Source organism: Helianthus annuus, chromosome 11 (genome assembly GCF_002127325.2).
Source record: "Helianthus annuus cultivar XRQ/B chromosome 11, HanXRQr2.0-SUNRISE, whole genome shotgun sequence".
In the NCBI taxonomy this organism is placed as follows: domain Eukaryota; kingdom Viridiplantae; phylum Streptophyta; class Magnoliopsida; order Asterales; family Asteraceae; genus Helianthus; species Helianthus annuus.
This window is the reverse complement of record NC_035443.2, coordinates 169,689,296-169,694,928: the sequence shown is the minus strand read 5'-3', so window position 1 is coordinate 169,694,928 and position 5,633 is coordinate 169,689,296. Positions and strand designations below refer to the sequence as shown.

General features: G+C 39.3%; 1 non-coding gene across 1 annotated transcript; it reads left to right on the top strand.

The window, feature by feature from the left end:
- The first annotated feature begins 577 nt into the window (after positions 1-577).
- On the top strand, positions 578-684 carry LOC118484524. The gene has a single exon (XR_004873634.1). It is a non-coding gene; the product is annotated as a small nucleolar RNA R71 (small nucleolar RNA).
- The last annotated feature ends 4,949 nt before the right edge of the window (positions 685-5,633 follow it).

Sequence of the window (5,633 nt, the reverse complement as noted above, 5' to 3'; positions counted from 1 at the left end):
CATCTGAGTGGTCAATGATTAGATGGCCTTGCCTCTAATCTCGTCCTTCTAAACCCGCACATCATCCATTTAACCTCTCTTTTGCAGCTCCTATTGTATAGCCTTCAGCATATCCATCATCTCGCTATTCACCTGACCATTACCCTGCTGGTAGTTTCTTTGATAACCCGAATTATTACCCCCTTGATAATTATTTTGATTTCGAGGCTGGTAATATTGGTTGTTTCCTTGGGAACCCGAATATCTGTTCCCACTACCCTGCATCATATTCACCTCATCCTGATTACCGATAATGTTAGGGCACTGATCAGCAATGTGCCCTATATCCCCACAATGACCGCACAACGGATATGGTCCCCTGGTCTCAGGTAACTGGTCTGCAGCTTTCACTACTGAACAGCGGTTGCTTCTTGACAATTGAGCTTTTCTCTTTGATGTGTTCGCATTCATCTCCAAATACTCCCAATCAATATGCACATAGTTAGTACCGAACGTATCGTTTGAGATGGAGCAAAGATCCTGAGCATCTCCATCCGTTAGACCTTCATGAAATGCATTTAATAGTTCCCACAACTGAATTCCATGATGCGGGCAATTCTTTAACATCATCTTGAATCGGTTAAATGCTTCATGGATTAACTCACCAACCTGCTGTTGAAAATTCCGAATGCCTTTCCTAGCATTGTTGGTTCGTTGAGGTCTATAAAACTCATCTAGGAAGAGCTGCTGTATATCGGGCCATGTAAAGATTGAAGTAGATGGTAATGAGTGGAACCACTGCTGAGCTTTATCTTTAAGTGTGAATTGTAAAAGAACCAATTTCACATCATCCCCTGTGAAACCCTGACCCCCGATAGTATTACATCGCGCATCATACACGGCGATATGCAGTTATGGCTCTTGTTGTGCTAAGCCATGATACTTGGGCAAGTTGGATATAGACTGAGCACGAACTTCAAACGGCCGCCCTCCTTGTAATTGCGGGATCACAACCGGCGATGGGTTGGTAGCTATGGCGGGCTTAAAGTGGCTCTCAACACCGCGAACCGGTCCCCGATTATACCATTGTGGAATGCCTTCCGATTGGTTAACCGGTGGGATTAAATTCCGAGGAAGAGGCCTTGCCTGACCCGGCATTTGTTGCACCGGTGGTGGCAATGGAATGTCTAATGGTCTTCCCAGAACAGGCTGTTGATTAACTGGGTTTGGTTGCTGAAACTGCTGTGGATACCCAACTGTGTCTGGGTTCACTCTTTCCACAAACCCATATCCTGTGCCATACCTCCCTACACTTCCCCTGTTGAACCCTCGTGTATTCCTCTGATTGCCCCCGTAATTCTCATAATCGTCATACCCATCCTCAAACTCTTCTGAGATATTCCCTTGCTCGAACATAGAAAACTGTTGTTGGGGAACTGAGTAGTACGGTGAAGGTTGGGTCGGTGGAGGAATTGAGGTGGGTGCATTGGTAGGCTGTACTTGGTTCGGGTTCTCATAAGCAACAATTCTCACGTAGGGTGAACAACGTTGAATAGTAGAGGTTTGAGTGAAGATTGGGTGTTGGGAAGAAGTTGATTGGTTTGGGAAGGTTGGTAAGTTATCTAGGTTTGGAGACGGTGGTGGTGGCATTGGGGGTAGTGGAGTAGTAGTGACTTGGGTGGATTGTGGTGGAGCTGGTATGGTGGTGTTTGGTGATGGTTGTGTAGGAGTCGGTGTGAATTATTGGACTTCGGTTTCCCTCTCGAGGCTTCTTGAATGTTCCATTGAGTCGAGGTTCGTATTTGGCATTTGCACTGTTTGGTTTGCTCGTTGCACAACTCGGGTGTGATGAATAGTTCTTTCAATCTCTGGGTCGAATGCAAGTGGTGACTCTTTTCCGGAATTTCTCGTGTGATGCATACACGTACAAGAGCACCTGCATAAACACAGACAAGAAACCTCGCGTAAATCCGAACAAAACAAAAATGAACACTAATTTAAGAATACTTAAAACAAAACACTTTGCGCACGACTCCCCGGCAACGGCGCCATTTTGATGTCTGTCGTAACGAACATGCAAAAACCAACTAACTCTATAGCTAGGGTAAGTCAGGTATCAATCGAGAGGTGTCTAGTGGAAAGTGTCGTGAATTAAGAATTTATCCTAAGTGCAAAAACGGAAAAACTTGGTTGTTTGAGAGTTTGATTAAACTACGAATTACTAAAACGGGGTCGTGATCAATAGGAGAAACAATGGTTCCACCGGATTTTAGATTCAAAGCCAATTCAATTACGTGTTTGATTGTTTACAATTACATAGACATGATTGTATAACTTGATTAATTGATTGTGATAAAAGAGGACTAAGTACTCCGATTGATTAACAACAAGAGTTTATCACACGATTATTAATTGAAGATTACCAAACCTAATTCCTATCTAATATATCCCAATTACTAGAACTCTCGGGAATTGAAAGAACCAAAACTAGGTTTAAAGCAAAATCAACCGTTTACAAATCAATCAAGTCAAATCAACCGGTAAGAAGCATCGAATGCTTAGATTACCAGATTTAAACAATAATCCAAACACATAAATCGAGTTGCTTTCAAGAATCCTCCACCTAGAGGAAACCACTAAGGTTCTAGCCGCTCATCTCAGTTGTATGATCTTCACACTCTTGAAAGATGATTGAAACCATGATCTTGATCTTTGATTTGGTGATAGGAATGATGATGATCATGTGGAAAAACTTGGATCTTGGAAGCCCTTGATGCTCTAAATTCGTCCTTGGTGACTCGATAATGATTGCCTCCGTTAACAAACCCTAATATACCTCATAAGACCTAACCGCGCGTTTTTTACATCTCCAGACCGTAAACTACGTTTGAGGAACCGTAGCTTACGGTTCCAAATATCTGTTCCAAACTGACACTAACCGTAATGTACGGCCTGGGAACCATAGGTTACGGTTCCTAAGTTCTGTTCACTTTCTTGCCAAAACATGCCAACCATAAGCTACGTTTAATGAACCGTAGCCTACGGTCGCGAATCATATCCCCATTTCACCTTTATAAATAACTTTTATTTAATGACCAATCACCCCCTAGACTTCGTTCTTTCTCTTTTCCTGCACTCTCAAGCCATGTCATCAGCCGAACACGTTTTGCATCCAAACCAAAAGCTGCAATGGCCATTCTAACGCGTTCCACTTCATCTGTAACCACTTTAACTTCACCGATTTACGTGCTTAACCTGCAAAACAACAATATTGTTATAAATAATTAATGATATTATGATTATCAATTCCTAATATAGTTCAACTTGTTCTCCAAGCTTTTTCCCCTTATAAATACTCAATGTATTCTAATGTAAAAGATACACCATCAATAATAAACATCTCTTTCTCTCCCAATTATCTCTTCTCATCTTATTGCTATTAGGCTTGTTTATAACACGTTATCAGCACGAATTGCTTTTGGAGTTGGATCGCACCATCATAAGGTAAGTCGCTATCGTCTAATTAACCTTTCATTGTTATTTACCTTTACAAACGTAAACCATATTATAAGTCATATAATTTTGGTTTATGTTAGAGATTTGTTTTGTTTTTTCTATTAAATCTCTAAAAAAAAAACTCATATCGTAACTCATAATATTTGGTTAAAACAAGCTGCATATTTATTATTCAATAAAATAATGAATTACGCATTAGAACGTGACTGCGGCTATTATTATATATTTTGTTGGAAATTGTTTTTTTTTCTCTGTGCATGCGTCAGCACATATCTATCTATCTATATATCATTAACCTCCTTCAATCTAATAAGCCTATATGTATATTTATGATCCATATATACGAAAACTAATGGTTTAGAATTAGAAATTTAATATTAATTGGAAGTACTAAAGTTAACGTAAACTTAATTAATTGATACTTCCAATGGTCTATATCATCTATATCACAAAAACAATTGTGGACTTCCTTCTACAGTATGCTTCATAGTGCTATTTTCTAACTACCACAATAGTTGTAATCAATCTTGTTTCAATATGTTTTTTTTTCTAAATTAAGTTTTATATATTAATTCATATGTTTTGTTATAATATAGTTCATCATGACAAATCTTGCAAAGCTTGAGTTCATGGCCCTAGACATTACTAGGAAAAACTATTTGTCATGGGTATTGGATCCTGAAATACATTTGAATGCCAATAATTTGGGTGAAACAATTAAAGAAGGAAATAAATCAACTACCCAAGATAAGGCAAAAGCCATGATCTTTTTACGCCATCATATTCATGAGGCTTTGAAAAGTGAGTATCTCACTATCAAGGATCCACTTGTCCTTTGGACCAATCTGAAAGAAAGGTATGACCACCAGAAAACGGTAATATTACCGAGAGCTCGTTACGAGTGGATCAATTTAAGATTGCAAGACTTTAAGTCTATAAGCGAGTACAACTCGGCAATGTTTAGAATCACATCACAATTGATTCTATGTGGTGAAAATATTACTGATAAGGAAATGTTGGAAAGAACATTCTTAACCTTTCACCCCTCAAATGTGATACTACAACAACAATATCGTGAAAGGGGTTTCACCAAATATAGTGAATTAATATCATGTTTGCTTGTGGCCGAGCAAAACAATGAGCTCTTAATGAAAAATCACGAAACTCGTCCGGTTGGAGCAACCCCAATCCCTGAAGCTAATGTGGCAACATATAATGGCCAAAGTGAAAGTTACGGACGTGGTCGAGGTTATCATCGTGGTCGTGGTCGTGGTCGTGGTCGTGGTCGTGGTCATGGCCGTGGTCATGGTCATGGTCGTGGACGTGGCCGAGGAAATTATCATAGTGTCCAATTTAAAAACAAAGGGACCCACCAAAAGTGGCATAATAATGAAAATAAATCCAATGATGAAAAAAAATAAAAAGAAGGTGGGATCTTCATCGAATGCATGTTACCGATGTGGAAGTAACAATCATTGGTCGAAGACTTGTCGCACGGCCAAACACTTGGTGGAACTTTATCAACAATCCATCAAAGATAAAGCAAAAGGAATAGAGACAAATTTTACATATGAGGTTGCAAATGTTGATGGTCATAAAGACCATAATGATACAACTAATCTGGATTATGATGATTTCCTTATTGAGCCAACTAACTTGGATTCTGGTGATATTGCTGTATATGTTCCAATCGCTCCACCACAACGCACGCAGATGGGGCCTCAATGGAGGTTAGGAATATATGTTGGGTATGAATCACCATCGATCATTAAGTATTTAGAACCTACAACGGGTGATTTATTTACAGCTCGATTTAGTGATTGTCATTTTGTTGAATCAACATTCCCAACATTAGGGGGAGACAAAAAGCAGCTGGATAATAGTATTATTTGGAATGAATTATCATTATCTCATCTTGATCCTCGAACTAAACAATGTGAACAAGAAGTTCAAAGGATAATTCATTTACCAGGATTAGCAAATCAATTACCAGACGCATTCACTGACCCACAGAGAGTGACTAAGTCACATATACCAGCTGTTAATGCTCCAGTTAAAATAGGTGTCCCACAAGGACAACCACTTGTTGGTAATGAGTCTACTGCACGCCTAAAACGTGGTAGACCAATCGGTTCTAA